Source organism: Leuciscus leuciscus (genome assembly GCF_965113295.1).
Source record: "Leuciscus leuciscus genome assembly, chromosome: 11".
Taxonomy (NCBI): Eukaryota; Metazoa; Chordata; class Actinopteri; order Cypriniformes; family Leuciscidae; genus Leuciscus; species Leuciscus leuciscus.
Genome location: NC_138735.1, coordinates 131322 through 150001, shown reverse-complemented (window position 1 = coordinate 150001; position 18680 = coordinate 131322). Strand labels below are relative to the sequence as shown.

General features: G+C 41.1%; 1 long non-coding RNA gene across 1 annotated transcript; it reads right to left on the bottom strand.

The window, feature by feature from the left end:
* Positions 1-8818: 8818 nt before the first annotated feature.
* Positions 8819-10340, bottom strand: LOC309509739. The gene is made up of 2 exons (XR_014210049.1): positions 9898-10340; positions 8819-9317 (listed from the first exon to the last, which is right to left on the bottom strand). It is a non-coding gene; the product is annotated as an uncharacterized lncRNA (long non-coding RNA).
* Positions 10341-18680: the final 8340 nt, after the last annotated feature.

Genomic DNA, 18680 nt, shown 5'->3' with positions numbered 1-18680 from the left:
CTGTTAAATCTTGAGTAATGATGAATTGCTTTGACTTGTGAAAGTGAAAACTGATAAACTTATGTTAATGTAAAAATATTTTGCCATGAGTTTTTGCCTGTATTCCTCTTTTGTGCACTTTTACATAATACACCAACACTTGTATCTGTTCCCAAGAAAGTGGTGGCTGAAATATGTGCAGTAAGTGGACATTTTCTAACTTTCCAAAGGAAAGAAAGTATAAGACTTTGTAATGTCCATTTGTTTCCATTGCACTGGACAGAGAATAAACCCTCTCAGATAACTGTCATATGGAGGAACTAGCCTACCTGCAAGTGCATAAGTAACTTTACTTCATTTATACTTGTATGCTTTATGGCTGCAATATAAGTGCCTCTTGTTGCAGGCACTTGACCACTGGCTTTTCTTTACAAAGAACAATTGAAATAAAACTCAAGGAACTAAGGATATTTGTCTTTTATTAAACATTTAATGTTATTCAATGCCAATTACGACGAGTCAAAATTACATGATATCTGGAATTGTAAAGGGGAATAATATGTTAAAACAACTTGCCATACATCTGTAGACTGTTGTAACATTCATTACATGAGTATTTCTGTTCATTAATTGCTCTTCATGTTTCAGTGCTTCAGGTCTTTGGGGAGATTCAATTTTCTGAATGATCAATTGCCCAAAGAGATATGTTAATGTCAACCAAGACCTGAGGGAGAGTGCGTCTTCTCAGTGGACAGAAATACAGACTGCTAGGGATTCACCGCATAAATGGATTCTGACACATCAGTCCTCATTTCTGTATGTGTGTGTGCTTTTCCTCAGCTGTAGCATTTATATCATACAAGAGACAATGCAGCTAAACTGAGACTGAAGTATAAAAACCTTTTTTTATTCAGCAACGGGTTTCAAAGATCTGGCTCAACATTCAATCTGCAAAATAAATAAAGTATTTAAATTAAATAAATAAATAAAAGACAACAGTGAAAATAATCCAGAAACTAACTACACATGTGAAGGATTTACAAATCTTCATCCAGATATTTATACTGAACCATAACATTTACATTACATTTACATTACATTTATTACTTTTCTCCAAAGACAAATTGATGAATAACATAATAATTAGAGAATAACATATTCTACACCATCTTTAATTTCACATCACTTTATTCTTACAGTGATCAAATAAGGTCCAAGAAGTATCTGTATGTAACAGGTACAGTAATACTTCAGTGAGAGACTGCAGTTACTCAGAAGGAGGAAACCTGCTTCTCCAGCCAGTGATGGCAAACTATGGAAGTAAATTAATGACAAATGTCTTTGGGGGAAAAAAAGCATGTCGAACTGCATTAATTAAACAAAGTGCATTGCATTTCAGTGGGCTGAAATTCAACACGGTTGTATATTTAATTCAGTTAAAATTCAATTCAGTTTATTTATAAAGCACATTTAAAATCAACCTTGGTTGCCAAAGTGCTGTACATAAAAATGACAAAGAAATATAAAACCGAGACAGGTAAGAGTTAAAAATAATTAAAAGCATGAGAGAAAAGATTTTTAATTTGAATTCGGCTAACGCTGTTCTAACAGACAGTGGCAGATTATTCCACAGCTTATGTGGATAATGCAAAAGCTTGATCAAAAGCTCGATCTCCACTGCGTCGCAGGCGAGATCGTGGAACAAACAGGAGGTGAAAGTTCTGAGATCGTAGTGATCTGGATGGGTTATGAGAAACAAGTAGATCGATGAGGTATTTAGGGGCTAAATTATTGAGAGCTTAATAAACTAATAAAATCAATTTTGAAATCAATTCGGTAACGGACTGGCAACCAATGCAAGGAGTGTAAAATACTATATGTGTGATATGGTCGTGTTTGAAGGTTCCTGTGAGTGCACATGAATGCAGCGGTCCCTGGATCTCCGACATGTTGTGGTTCCCTTTCGAGGGAACTCACACTGCGTCGATGACCACATTTTGGGGAGCACTCTTAGCGTAACGCATCTGAAGTATGAATGAAACTAATCAAATCCTGATTGATGTTGCGTCATGACGTAATGTGTGACGGCATACACGGAAGCTTTAAAGGGACGCCGGCACACAACAGCTTCTGCGATGAAGCAAGCGCTCTGTGTCAACTGTCTGTCCTATTTGGTGTTGTTTGTCCTGTAGGAACTTGAATTGCTACTATAAGCACAGCTGAAAGCGTGTGTCTTCCTGCCCACTATTAAACTTCGGGAGGTGACACGCTCAGGTGTGGTGTGTGATACAGTTTGGATGCGAGGCATGTACAGTCGGCTCTTGAGGGTACTGGCTTTGTTTATTGAGAAATATCTTGAAGCATACAGCAAAAGAAAAAGACGTGCGCTTTCGGCTGTTTCAACCCCATGTCTCAAGGGAAGAAAGCCGATATGTATTATGAACGGCTCTTATCTCGCGTTTCCGGGGCAATGTGTAGATTACGAGACCGGTTAAATACATGTATAAATATTATCTGGCTTTGAGGAGTTCGATATTTTTATTCAGCCTGTCTCTCAGACTATGTTTCACTTGTTTGGTGTTTATGGCTGCATTTAATTCTGATGAATTAAAATGGTGGAATATTATCTGACTTTGAGCTAAATGTTTTGATTCAGCCTAACATTAAGGAATTGAAAAGGTGAAATAAATCTGACTAAGCTGGGAGCAGAGCATGCACGGGCAGTTCTTGAGGGGGGTGCCTGCGCACATTATGAGCCGAGCTCCTAGTTTAAGCAGTAGCGAATGTGTGGTTGCCTCTCGAGCCCCCTGTGAGGAAGCCTGGGGGTCGAAGCAACACTCTTCCTCGACGCTTTCCAAAGAGAAAACAGATCTGAGGACTGTAATTTTCTGTCGCTTTGCGCAGAGCTCTGAAGTTTTCGCTCCTCCATGGAATCTCCATGAATTTATTTCCAGCGAACACACACTGCAGTGTTTGCCCCAAAGTCTTGCAGCCAGGCTGTGTTCGCGTCCGCAAACCGAAAATCGTTTTCGATTGTTCCCTGCCGGTCCTCCGCTTCAGGGGAGCACACGTCACTCCTCTCCTCACATAATTGCACTGGTTGCCAGTTGCCACTCGCATCAAATTCAAGTCACTGATGTTTGCCTACAGAACAACCACTGGCTCTGCTCCCTCCTACCTAAACTCATTACTTCAGACTTACGTGCCATCCAGAAACTTGCGACAACGCTTTATCTGTAGAAAGGTAAAGGGAGGGGAGGGAGGCCTTCACAGGGGAGAGACTAAGTATGACCTGAACCATTTAAGGACTATCCCAGAAAGCCCGACCCATTTTTCCAGCCTGTCAAGAAGTATGATATGATCGACAGTGTCAAATGCAGCACTGAGATCGAGTAGAACCAAAATTGATGTTTTGCTGTATCAGTATTTAAACGAATATCGTTTATTATCTTTATGAGCGCTGTCTCTGTGCTGTGGTGCGGTCGGACCAGATTGAAAATTGTCAAAGTATCCATTTGAGTTTAAGAATTTGTTCAACTGATTGAAGACAGCTTTTTCAATGATCTTGCCTATGGAAGATTTGAAATTGGTCTATAATTGCTCAATATGTTGCTATCCAGATTGCTCTTTTTCAGGAGGGGCTTGACAACTGCAGTTTTCAGGGACTTCGGAAAAGTCCCAGAGAGAAGTGAGGCATTTACCACTTCTAGGAGATCTGCTTCTAAGCATTTTAACACACTTTTGAAAAAGGAAGCGGGGAATGTGTCAAGGGCACAGGTTGATGTTTTAACCCTCTGAGGTCTGAGCTGTTTTCTGGGCCCTGGAGGTGTTCTGACATGCTCTGACATTTGTGTTTTTTTCTGTTACTAGTGACATTTTCATGGCTAAAGTCTAATTACACTGTATTCAGCACAAACTCTGCTACAATAATATATCAGCAGCATGTATATAAAAGTTTGTAGTTTTGAGATAATGACATTTATGCGTGGTTTGTGAAAATACAAAAAAAAAATTCTCACTGAAATAAGGCCATGAAACCCATACTGATTATTTCTTCACAAGACTTTTGAAAATTGTATGACATAGCCTAGAATATTTGCTCCAAAACTATGTGAAAATCACCCTGACTGCTCATTCAGATAAGACAATATATTGATTTAAAATTTCTAAGACGTGTTTTGTGTGACAAAGCCATATGCGAAGAGGCGTGATCATCTAATTAATATGTAAGCCTTTAACACCTGAGAAAGACAAAGACACTCCCCTAACTGCCCTATTAGGAGCGATCAGGCCCTGTCATTCAGAGCAACCTTGCACAAAGAATGAGGAGATTTAAAAAAGAATGGCTTTTAGATTGTTTGGATTTATTTACAACACAACACAATCCAAAAATACAAATGACAAAAGAGCACATTGAAAACAATGATCCAAAGACAGAGACCTTTGTGCCATTCCTAAAAACATTGTACATACCTTTCATTTCCAAGGTGTTTGATTTTCACTTTACCATGTTCATGTACAGAGACTCATGTGAATGTTGAAGTCAGCAGGACTCAGTTGCATCTGGTCCCTGAAAGAAAAAAAAAAAGAAAAAACTGTGAACATACTGATATCAAGAGAAACTATAGGGCTGCACGATTTTGGGAATAGATTTTAGATTTTTCTGGTTAAAATTTCTTTTTAAAATTCACAGAATACACACACACACACACGTTTCCAACAATATATAATGAACACCAGGTTTGTTGTGCCTTATAGGCATAGGCTACGCAGTGCTGCATAAAATAATAATAACAATAAATTAAATCTTCCAAAAGATTTCAAGAACAACTACGCTAGAGAAAAATATATTGATTATCATATGTTACTTCAAATGTTTCCATTCGTTATGATGATATGAAATGAGATAATAGTAAAAACATAAAGCCTAATGTTTGGTGCATTTTTCCTTTCAAACGCAATCGCGCTCCAAAATATGATACATTAAAACCCACAGCGCGCTCCAAAATATGATACATTCAAACCCACAGCGCGCTCCAAAATATGATACATTCAAACGCCATCGCGCTCCAAAATATTAAACATTATGGTTATACATATCTATGTTTGAGCAGATATCCACAAACAGTATTTAACAGGAAACATGGGTCTAAATAGTATAATATTCACCATATATCTAGCAACAGTTCAACTGCAATGTGAAGTTTATGCAACAATACCATAAACTAATAAGTAAGAATTTCTTACCTTACATCTTTCTTGTCTTCAAATCGCGTTCTTCTTCTTCTGAGGTAAATCCAATGTAAGCTCAGACGTGTCTTCCAAACTCGACGAAAAGCAGAGACTTGTGAAGTTTTTGGTGTTTTGTGTTTGAGGTAACGAGGGCATTCGCGTCCCATGTGGAGATTTGCATGTGAATCTCTTTTGCGCGAGTGGGCGTGTCGAATTAAAAAGTAATTAGCAAGCGTTTGAGATACTGGACATCCTGTTGGTTTTATACAAATTACTTAAACAGAGAATATTTGTTTTCAGTTTGAATCTGATCATTTAAAAGTACACACTTAAATGTGTATAAAGGTATATGGCTCATAAATGTGTGAGAAGTATTCGCTGAGTTTTGTTTCAGTTTATAGACGTGCTCAAGAAAAAAAAGTTCACCGCGACGGAGAGGCAGAACGCACACCCTGTTTATTTTCTTTATTTTACAAAAGCACAATGTTTTGATTTGATTGTAAGTGGACACATACAAAAGTAGAAATATCACAGATTATTTTTTTATATTTCTTTTTTCTGTATAACCATAAATGACGGAGTAATTTAAGTTTATGTTGCTGCTATGTGAAAAAAATCCAGCAAAATGCGTCGGCGCGTTTCTCGACCTCAGAGGGTTAAGGTGCTGTACTGTTTCTTCCAAAATTTTACCACAAATTTCTTCAAAATCAGACATAGTAACTTTCTGCGGATGTGGTCTGATCTGTCTGACCCCAGTGCCACATGAGGATATGCTGATCGCCTTTCTGATATTATTGATTTTCTCAGAGAAGAAAGAAGCAAACTCACTGCACTTGCTCTCTGAGAGCATTTCACTGGGAATCTGAAGTACTAATGAATGTAAATGAGGAATCCACAAATGTGATGAATGTGATCGAACACAGACTGAATCAGCCTGTAGCTAACACTGATGCTAACTGGCGCTTAAGATCGAGCAGACAGCGGCACTCAGCTCAGAGCACAGCCAAGCCCAGGACTCTGATAGTGGGGGACTCCGATAGTGGGGGACTCCATAATCAGAAACATTAGCAGCAGGGATACAACTACGTGCTGCCTTCCACAAGCAACAACTTCTGATATAAACAGGGAACTTCAGAACATTCTGATGAAACATAAGACTGCAAATCAACTCATCATTCATGTGGGGAAGAATGATATTCATAAAGAGCAGTCAGAACTCCTTAAGAAGGATTTCATTGAACTTGAAACACTTAAAAGACTGAAAGTTCAAACATTCATCAGTGGACCACTCCCAGCAAGAGGAACAAACAGGTTTTCACGGTTGCTTGGGCTTAATACATGGCTGCAAAAAAACTGCAATATAAAATGAGTAAACTTCATTGACAACTTCAATCTCTTCTGGAGTCAGAGACAACTGTTTCATCAGGATGGCCGCCATCCAAACAAACTTGGCTCAAGAGTGCTAAAGGACAACATTAACTTCTCCCTCCTTCTCCTTCCATCACCCTTCAGCAATGTGTGCCAATCCACTCAACCTGAATGTCACACACACACCTGGACAGAGTATAAATGAACACAGGACTTCACTTCAGCACCTGAATGGACATGTGGTTGACATATCTCACAAGGACAATGATAACACCATGCAGCCACAACAACCTCTGCTCACGGACACAATCTCAGCTGAGCCCTGCCCACAGAGCTCACCACAGACAGACATATCAGAACTGCAGCGATGTTGAAGGGTAGGCTACTTAGGAAAATTCTTTGCTAAAGTATTAATGGGAAGGGTTAGGGTTAGAAGAGTGGCCAGGGCAGCAGGGATGGAAACAGACACATTAGAAACATAAAGAAGTAAATCATTCGCATTTGAAGAAACTTTGAACTTGACACAGTTCCTAACCAAAGCGTATTTGGTCTACTGAAATAATAGTCGGAAGAACGTGTTCCAGTCTTAAAGCCAGTAATTTTGATAACAGTTTGAAATCTACATTTATCAAACTTATCGGACGGAAGGAAGTACAGTCTAAAGGGTCCTTGTCTTTTTTTCAGAAGAATAGAGATAGAAGCCTGACTGAGGGTCTGAGGGAGAAGGCCTTTTCCAATTATTCATGAAACATACACTTTATAGAATTCCACCGGGTACTCGTCTGGACTTTTCCCAGACTGTAAAGAAGAAACAGCTACATAAAGTTCTTTGATAGTATTTGGCTGATCTAATTCATCCGAAGATGATTGTTCATTGGAAGGCATAACTAAATTACTGAAAAAAATCATCAAAGCTGGAGGAATTAGAAGAAAGCTCTAATAAAAATCTTTGAATACAGGAGTAATCTGTCAATTATTTGTATAATACCCGAGTCAGTTTGAATCTGGGGTTTGATTTGTAGGTACGTAGTTTCAAATATTCGATTAGAAAATTATTCGATTAATGCAACCTCTGATGTGATCTGAACATGAAACACATAAGCTGTGTCCCAATGTTGAAGGCTGCATCCTTCGAAGGACGCAGACTTCAAGGATGCAGCCTATGCGTCCTCTGAAGGACGCTCCATGTAGCCTTCCTTGGATTTCCTAATTGCGCAGCCAGGTGTTCCCGATCACCGCTCCTGGCGCCAATCAACAGTGCGAGAGGACAGCTACTATCCTGATCATTCATTTTAATACAGTAAACAGCTATGGAGCCAGAATTGGCTTTTTGTCATTCATTTTTATGTTTTATATTTTACTTGAGGACATGGTGAGGATGTTTTAGCCCCGGCGCTGCCAGGTCATGTATTTTCGGTTTAGCCCTGTTTGAATACAAAACCCAATTGAATATAAAAAGTCCAGTATTTCTCGCGCTCGTCATCGGCAGCTGTCACGGTTGCCAGGCGACAAGAACAATCCTCCGTAGGCTAGACCGGTCCGAGCGCGTCAGATGCGCCCTTTGATATGGGACGCTGCTGTAGTGAGCAACAATTTGTTAATATTGTGACTAATTTTGTTACTTTAATTTTTGGAACTGCATATTTCGTTAAGTATTCACTTACAAATGTGAAGTAACCTACTGAAGTACTTTTTTCCTCACATCACAATATGATTACATTAAACTACACAAAAGTAGCTATATAATGTAACAACCAGATATTACTGTATATTGAAAATATACAGAAGTAAAATGCAACATATACGCAGTAATGCAGTAGTAGCCTAATATAAATGCAGTAGTTATTAAAAGTACTTTTTTCAGAAAGCCGTCAATTGAATCAGCCCTGCAAACCTGTTGGTAGACAACTTAGTGGATAGTGGAAATATGCACTCAAACGCTCTGGAGACCATCCCAGATGATGTCCCACCAGCAGGAGGCCTTAGGGGCAGCCCATCCCGGTCCAGCAGCTCAGCTCAATAGAGTCTACATCATTTTTTTTCTTATTTTATGTATTGTAAAATTAAATGTTTATGTTGATTTTGATGTTTAACGTATTTTGTAAATAGTTGGAAAAAGTGCTTTAATGTAGCCTATAGAACAAATGATTTTCATTTACCAATTTTATTTGAAAAAATAAAAAGGTATAGAATTTGTTTCATGCAGAAAGTATTACTGTCATTACAAAAATAAACAATGTCCAGAACAATTCATTCTCTTTTATTTACACAATTAAAGTAGCATAAAAATAAATGTACATAATTTTTCTTTTAAAAAATAAAAGTGAAAAAAGTTAAACAAGAATATGTAGAACATTTTTCAATCATTCTCTCAAGAAGAGAAAACAGCCTGTCCATCCTCTCCCTTCTTTCCTGTGCACTCCTCGCCTCTGCCTCCCTCTGTAGTTGCATTTCTTCTCTGATCAAGTTCAAAAACCCGTCCTGTCTCGCCGCCTTCGTGCTGGTGCTCCTGCTGGTGCTACTGGTGGTGCTGGTGCTGCTGCCCCTGGCTCCTCCTCACCGTGGGCACCCACTACTGAACTCGGCCCTGGTGTGTCCTCAGGGATTGAGGCGATGAGGACAGGGGGGTTGGTGCATTGCCTCTGTCCCAAAACCTCATCCATGAGGACAAACCAGGGCCAAGTTTCAGCAGTGGGTTTCCCACTCACACCCTCTCCTGTCCCAGGACACTTGCAATCCTAAAGGCAGAGCAAATGAACCATGGCTTGTTAACAACAACAGGACAATACATTTCAGCAAAGATGTGTGTATTACTTTTCTTATATATATATATATATATATATATATATATATATATATATATATAAACCCATTTTTTCCTGAATTGTTCTAAAAAAGCAGAAAAGGGTACTTAACACAGAGGAGCAATCTTAAGTGCATTGTTAACACTGCAAAATATGACACATCAAGACATGCATACAAAATACTTAAGAAATCATATTTCTGTATACTAAAATTTGGTTAAAACCACATAGCATGACAGCACTACAAAAACACATAAAAGTGAAACCCCATTGCCTTATCTACTGCTTTTCTTATTGTTTTGGGCTTTATTGGGTGAGTGATATTTCTTATAATACACAAGTGCAAATATTACAAATAGGTCGTTAAACTAATAACGTTATTACCACAAGTTTTGCCTAAAACTACATGATAAATGTAGCCACGCAATGGTGACGAAGGAGTTAAGAAGACGTTTATAAGAAATTTAACTCTGGTTTCGCTAGCTATTTGAGTAAATTAAAACATAATACTTACATTTAAATGTGAATTTGCTGTCCACCACCGATCTCTAGTCTCGGCCGCCTTTAAAAATAAGTAAATAAATGCTGTCGTCAACGGCGCGCAATGACTTATGGGGTAGAATAGGCCGCTAAGTGTCCATTTATGTATCCTTCTTTTCACGGGGAAACGAAGGGTGCATTTGGCGTCGCTTTTGAATCAGGGAAGCCTTCGTCGCGGCGCGATGACGCAACCGGCCTTCAAATACGGACTTCGGAGGATGCAGAACTGAATTGGGACAGCCTTCATCGAGCCGCGTGACGCAATCGGCCTTCAAATGCGACCTTCCAAGGATGCAGCCTTTGAATTGGGACGTCCTTCGTCGCGCCGCGGTGACGCAATCGGCCTTCAAATACGGCCATCCGGCCTTCAAATACGGCCTTCGGAGGATGCAGCCTTCACTTTGGGACACAGCTATAGAGTGATTAAACTACTCAATCCTGAGCACTGAGAAATGATTCAACGACACTGTAATGATAAAGGGGGAACTTAAACTTGTGTGGCTTAAAAATATGTTTCATGATAACGCTGCTTTATGTATGAACCCACACACGCAGTGCTGTCAGCATCATTAGGGCAGGACTCGTTCTGGGGAACAGAGAGAGCAATAGAGCAGAACTGTGGCATGTAAGCGCTGTCTGTGTCAACATGATAAACAAATGCACGCATGCCACCCACACACACACAGCAGCCCAGGCATGTCTAATGATGACAAACACACAACACACTGTAAACTGAACGTAATTATACGCATCAAGACTCATAACCCCCCCACACACCTTTAATTAATGGCTGGTCTTAATTTTGGCTTTTCATCTGAATACCAACATCTGTAAGTTTTAGTCAGTTGAAATATTGTATTGTGTTTAATATACATTTTTTTGTGTTTATTTGTGGCATGTTGGTACTAGTAATATTATTTTTGACTTGAATATGTATTGTAATTCATGAGGATTATTAAATAATTCCATGATTTAGATGTACATTTCAGACATCTTCGCTATTCATTAAAACGTATAGGCTAATTGAATGAATCATTCAATTTGTATTCACAATTTGCCAATTATACCAAATATTCATAAAAAATAAAAAAAAGGTTATTTGGTTATGGTTATTTCATTATTCATCAAAATTGTCAATTAAAAAAAAAAAAATATATATATATATATATATAGTTGATTTTGTTTACATTTACAGTATAAATAAATGTAAATAAATGTGTATATATATACTGTATATTATACAAACCACTTATTCTCTGTAAATGCTGAAGTCTAACCCAGTGTCTTAGGGCCGAGGTGAGGAACACTGTAGACTGATTGCCAGTCCATCACAGGGTTCACACACACACACACACACACACACACACACACACACACACACACACACACACACACACACACACACACACACACATCCACTTCACCTAAACTGAATGTCTTTGGATTGTGGAGGAAACCGGATGACACACGGAACCCGACTCAAGCCGCTGTGAGGAGACAGAGGGCCTCAGTTATAAAATGTTGCATATAAACCGTCCTACATTTAACCTTAGGAACATTTCTCAAATGTGCGTATGTGTGATTCAGAGAGATTATACATTTCACATCTAACCCTCTTTTCTTGATGTGAAATGTATAAAATCACAAATTATCTTGAAATTGTGTGCAACTGAATGGTTTGAGATGTCCTCCTCAAATGCAACATTATTAATGTCATTAACATATAAAAGAGCACCAGTCAACGTCCAAATGCTGTTGGATAAGTTGCTTAAGCCATGCATGTCTCTCGAAGTAAGCTGTCAAATCTCCTTTGTTCAATCTTTGTTCAGTCTGTTAAAATTGAGGTTTGGTTTTCCCCAACATAACACTTTCTGGAATATTTTAAATACAGTTCTTGTTTGATAGTGGAAGATTACCAGGTAGATTATATGCTGCTTGATTTTTGTTCTTTGTGTTCATTTATTACAAGTGTTAGGAGAGTTGTGATGTTAGTTTTCAATCAGGGCATGATATGTTGTTGTCACATTGATTTGATGATGGTAATGTAGTCAGTCTGTCCAGCTCCTTATGAGTTAGCTAACACAACATGACATTAGCACTGAAACACAACTCACGTTATTACCTCAACAAGATCTCTCTGCAAGTAACTAGTAGTTTTATACTTCAACTACTACAGATCCAATAGCTCGATTTAAGAGGGCCAATAATGTAGCTTTAGTTTTTTAACTAATTATCCCTGTTAAAATTGTAGGTTTTTGAGATGTAAAAAAAATCCAAGATAAATAATATCATATCCTTTTCCACCTTTAATGCAATAATAACGCTCTGGAGTCAGTGGCGGCACGATCACTTGCATTTATTCCTTTAGAAAGGACTTAAAGTATTCTGTCAAGACCCCGATATAGTCACATCTCGTTCCTAGCTAATTGGTAAATAGCCTAAAACAGGCCAGAGAGCAGCTGATCATGATGTTTGCTTCAGACTCCAGTCATGTTTATTTATGCAGCACTTTATACAATAGATTGCTTTAAAATAAGCATCTTTACAGCATTAATCATGAAATAATAATAATAAAAACAGTGACAGTGTCTCTTAGTATTACAACATCAATTTGAAGTATAAAGCAGCTCTGTTTACCTACGGATGACTGACCTCGATGTACTGAACAGAAGTCTACTTTTATTTATCTATGCTCAAAAGGACAATTAAATGTTGTGCTTTTGTAAAATAAAGAAAAATATGCCCTTTCTGCCATCTCTGTTACTGTGAACAACTTCTGGAGCCCGTCACAAAAATGACCCCAAATTCAGCGTATACTTGCCTCATAGACATGAGAAACATGTCTATAGAAAGCTTGAAATGTCTATGTCTTTTAAATGAACCAATTCATATCGTTTATGTTAAATCATAAGAAACATATTGAAATATCAAACATAAGGACAGAAATAGGTAACTAAATGTCGAACGAAACGAGGATGTAACTTTTATGCTCTATGATATAACATATATATATATATATATATATATATATATATTATATATATTTACACCAGTATCGTCATCAGGCCCGATACTGCGCTTGTGTACTTGTACTCATACTCATAAAAATGCTTCGATACCAACAACCGATACCACGCAGCGTGTGTACAGTGTCCAGACAAAGAAACACTGACAACAGAGTTTGTAGTTCCATTGTATATGTCAATGGCAAAGAAAATTTTGCGAGAGAGAGAGAGAGAAAGAGAGAGAGAGAGAGAGAGAGACAGGTCCCCGACTGGAGTGTGTGTGATTGGATAGGAGGTGCGCTGAAGAGGAGAACTGGCGGCGTGTGATGAGACACAACTGACGAGAATGAAGCCTCAACACCGCCGCTGTTAGATGCTGAGCGTGCTTCTCCTCAAGAGACCGGTCTCTTCCCTGTGCTTGCATACTGGTGTCCTCGTGGGTCCAGGAAGGGAGCGCGGAGGGATTCCCGCGCCGTCCAATATGTGAGTCGCCGGACCCGCGGTTGTCGGGGCCTAGAGAGGACAAGCCGCGATGCCGAAGCCGCCGCCCCTCACGCCTCAGACCGGAGAGAGAGAAGCGCGTACGACCGCCGGACACCGCCCTCTTACCTGGACCCATCCCATCTCTTCACTACCCATCCTTCATGATTCCCTTGCATGACGAGGACACCAGATTCCCTTTTGTTTTGAAACTTTATTTCCCCCATTTTTGGACATTTTATGTTTATTTACTTTAATAAATGCCTCTCCTAGGCCTGACACCACTTACACTGTGTCTGTTTAATGATTAATGTATAGCCAGTGGTTTCTTACATTATTGCAGGACGTTTGCTGTCTCAGTGTTTGCTGTGTCAGTGTTTGCTGGCTCAGTGTTTGCTGTCTCAGTGTTTGCTGTGTCAGTGTTTGCTGTGTCAGTGTTTGCTGTCTCAGTGTTTGATGTCTCAGTGTTTGATGTCTCAGTGTTTGCTGTCTCAGTGTTTGCTGTCTCAGTGTTTGCTGTCTCAGTGTTTGATGTCTCAGTGTTTGCTGTGTCAGTGTTTGCTGTGTCAGTGTTTGCTGTCTCTGTTTGCTGTCTCAGTGTTTGCTGTCTCAGTGTTTGCTGTCTCAGTGTTTGCTGTCTCAGTGTTTGCTGTGTCAGTGTTTGCTGTTTCTGTTTGCTGTCTCAGTGTTTGCTGTCTCAGTGTTTGCTGGCTCAGTGTTTGCTGTGTCAGTGTTTGCTGTGTCAGTGTTTGCTGTCTCAGTGTTTGCTGTCTCAGTGTTTGCTGTCTCAGTGTTTGCTGTCTCAGTGTTTGCTGTCTCAGTGTTTGCTGTCTCAGTGTTTGATGTCTCAGTGTTTGCTGTCTCAGTATTTGCTGTCTCAGTGTTTGATGTCTCAGTGTTTGCTGTGTCAGTGTTTGCTGTGTCAGTGTTTGCTGTCTCTGTTTGCTGTCTCAGTGTTTGCTGTCTCAGTGTTTGCTGGCTCAGTGTTTGCTGGCTCAGACAGCACGCGAACACTGAACTGAATTATATTTCACGTCTTGCACTTGAATGGACGAATTCACATAAAATTGTGTAAAAACGCCCCTGTCTTGGCGAGTATCCTAGTAAACATAGTCGGTTATATCTCAAGTGAACGTACATTCAGATGGGATCCGTGTGTTTGGTCTTAATGGGACAGCATTCTAATAAACCTGTTGCTGTGTTTCAACGTTATTCAAACAAAGTCAAAGAAATCACTCATGGCTCTTGACTGAATAACTTTTGTAACTTTATAAAGATCCATCTATATTTAATTTATATAGTGATGAATATGCAGTGTCATTGCATATTTGATTACTTTATTCAAATTTCTGAACCTGAAAACTACTGTTAGACCTAGGCCTACCTGAGAAACCCAACACTGTATATTTAATTTGTGTACTGTAAATTAAACAAGAGAGTCGCGTCTGCTCTGATACAGCTCCTCTGCAGATATAAGGAAGCATGCGCAGTTCACTGCTCCGTTCGTGCCTCTCGAGCCAGAATGTCAAAATAAGAGTCCTTCATTTCTTTCCATACAACTGTAAATATACATTGGTTAATTAGTATTTCAACACAACATAAGAAAATAATGCAATCATTTTATACCTATACATATTCAGAAAAGGGAAAAGAAAACACAATTGTGTACATACTTTGTGTGTATCACACTCTCCCTGACAAAATAAGAAAAGCTCCAGTGGTCTACCTCTTACCTCCTATATGTGCAATCAACACACAGGCACAGTAAAATTGTAAGGCATGTATGTGTGGGGAGTGTATGGACTGGTATAACTAATTTGTGGTAAGTAACTATTTATACCCCAGACAGGTACATGTGTGATCGGATATGCTGTCACTGCACTGAGTGTTGGGTATTGCTGTAGCACAGGCTGGCCTAAAGTGTCATAAGTGTAGATCTGTCGTGGCCTTTTCTCTCTTGTAGACCTTCTAACTGCAGTTTCATCCCCCACACTTGGACTTTCAGCCTCTCTTGCTACTCCCTCTGGCTCAACACAAGCAGCTGTTTCCCTCTCCTCGTCCACATCATCCTCCACAGGTGGTACCAGGTAAGTATTCACTTCTCTTTCTGGTGACCTTTCCAGTATTCTTGATGCTTCCCTTCTTTGTGTTTGATTGAACTCTTCTCTTACAGATGCTTGCTCAGGTGGGTGGATATTCATTGGTTCTGTCCAGCCAACTGGGTTTCTCAGCCAGTATCCTCCTCCACTACTTTCCTCATCTGAGTCTGTCACGTCACTGTCTTGGTCTCTGTTGTTTTCTCTGTTGGGTGACTGACCTCTTGTCTTTTTCTGTCTTTCAGGTTTTGTCGATTGGAATGCCGTCGCGGGAGCCTCCACAGGTAAGTCATTCACCAGTAGTAGTAGATTCCGGTGCAGTGTCCTAGTTTTCTTCTTGTCCCCATTTTCAGGGGAGACTACATAAACTGGGTTATCAGACACCTGCCCCTTCACCACGTAGACCATCTTTTCCCAGTAGGATCGTAACTTCCCTGGACCTCCTCGTTCTCCAAGGTTTCTGACAAGCACTCGGTCTCCCACTTTCAGTACCACTCCCCTCGCCTTTCTGTCATATTGAGCCTTCCCTCTCGCACTTGCTTGGCGACTGTTTCCTTCAGCAATCTTGTATGCCTCAGCCATCCGTGCCGCCCACTGATTTGCATACCCTTTTGGAGTGACTCCATCCATTGGCTCCACCAGGCCGAAGATCAGGTCTACTGGAAGGTGAGGATGCCGTCCATACAAAAGGTAAAAGGGAGAATATCCAGTGGACTCGTGCCGTGTACAGTTGTAGGCATGCACGATTTGAGGTAAGTGCTCTTTCCACTTTTCTTTTTCTTTGTCTGCCAGTGTCCTCAACATCTGTAGTAGGGTCCGATTGAACCTCTCGACTGGGTTTCCTTGGGGATGGTATGGCGACGTCCGAGAGTGGCCGATTCCAGCGAACTGTTGGAGAGTGCGAAAAAGCTCATTCTCAAACTCACGGCCCTGGTCGTGATGTAACTTGGCCGGGTATCCAAAGCGCGGAATGTAATCTTGGAACAAGCGTTCAGCTGCAGTCCGCCCTGACTTGTTCTTGGTTGGGTAGGCTTGGGCGAACCTTGTGAAATGGTCCATGACGACCAGGATATATTCATATCCTCCACGGCTCGGTTACAGGTGCAGGTAGTCAATGCAGACCAGCTCCGTAGGTGAGTGTGTTGTGATGCAACCCATGGGCGCTCGAACATGTACAGTCGGTTTCTTCTGTTTTATACACGGGCACTTCCTGGTCACATATTCTTCCACTTCAGCTTTCATGTATGGCCAGTAGAACCGTTCCCTCACCAGGCTCAGTACTCGCTCTGTACCCACGTGTCCCATCTTGTCATGGAGGTGTTCAAGTGCCAGCTTTTTGTACTTGCTCGGTAAGACAAGCTGTTTTTTAATCTCCCTCGTTCTTCGATATAGGAGTCCTCCCTCAAGCTGTAGCTTATTCCACTCATACATCAGCTTTCTGTTGGTTCCTGTCAAAACTCCTCTCATCTCGTCTGTGAGGGTGACATACTCCTCCTTCCATTGTCTCACTTGAGAGATTACAGAATCTTCTTTCTGGGCTTGAATCAGTTCATCCTGTCCTATTGTGGGCAACCAGGTGGTGGGTTGACGTGGTTCGTCCTCCCCCGTGGACATATGCAGGGCAGCAACCCAGGCCACATCCTTCATCTTCGACACATGACTGCCCTCCCATGCTGCTTGTATTGCCCCCGCGGGTAGCCCTTCCGTGCACTCTGATGTGTATACTTCAATGTCCAGAGGGAGACGAGACAAGGTGTCTGCGTCGATGTTGACCTTCCCTGGCCGATACTTGACATCGAACCGGAAATCAGACAGCTCCCCGACCCACCGATGGCCTACTGCGTTGAGCTTTGCCATACTCATCACGTATGTCAGGGGATTGTTGTCGGTGTACACTGTGAAGTGTGGGGCGTAGAACAGGTAGTCCCGGAACTTCTCACACACCGCCCACTTCAATGCCAGGAACTCAAGTTTACCACTGTGTAATCTGTAGTTCCTCTCTGTTGTCGTCAATGTTCTGGATCCATATCCTATAACTCTCAACCTTCCGTCTTGACGCTGGTAGAGGATGGCCCCTAGACCCCTTTCGGATGCATCAGTGTGCAGCGTGAAGGGTAAGTTGAAGTCCGGATATGCCAGTATAGGTGGGCTTGCTAACATACCAATTAGTTCCTCCAGGATCTGTTGGTGGTCCCTGGTCCATTCTACTGGAGTTCTGGAGGGAACTTGTGGGCCTTTCGCTTTCTTCTTACTGTGAGTATCCCGTATTGTTCCAGGCTTCGCCTGCAGTAATTCATACAAGGGTTTGGCTGTCCTGGAAAAGTCTTGAATGAAGGCACGGTAGTAGCTGAGGAACCCAAGTAATCTCCTCACATCACCCACTGTCTCAGGAGTCCTGGTGGTTAAAGATCGGACAGCCTCCAGATCCTTAGGATCTATCCGCACTCCTTCTGCTGACACTAGCCGTCCGATGTACCTGACTTCACTTCGGAACATTTCACACTTTTCAGGTTTCAGCTTTACACCGTGATACTGGAGGGCCCTCAACACTCTACGAATACTCTACACATGCTCCTCAAAGGACTTTGCATAACATAAGCCATCATCTAGATATGGGATGCAGCACTCATCCCTGAGAGAGTCAAGCATTTCTTCCATACTGCGTTGGAAGGCAGCAGGCGCATTGGACAAACCAAAGGGAATCCGGACCCACTCATACAGCCCCCAGGGTGTGATGAATGCTGTCATGTGTCTGGACCCCTCTGCGATGTACCCCTGGTGGTACGCTTTGCCTTGGTCGAGAATGCTGAACCAGGAGTATCCCCCAAGGGTGTCGATCAGATCCTGTATCCTAGGCAATGGGTGATGGTCAGGAATGGTTTTCCTGTTCAGGAGACGGTAATCAACACAGAGCCTCAGTTTGCCATCCTTCTTGCGGACACAGACTACTGGAGCGGCGTATGGTGACTTTGATTTGACGATCCATCCTTTCGCTAGGAGATCCTGTATGTAGCTCTTCACCTCGTTAAACAAGGGTTTTGGCACTGATGAGTACGCCCTCTGGACCGGGATGTCATCTCTAAGTGTGATTGGCATCTGCAAGCTGGGTATGCAACCAATGTCATTGTCATTTCTGCTGAAGGCACTTGACTCCTCATACAACATTCTTTGAACAC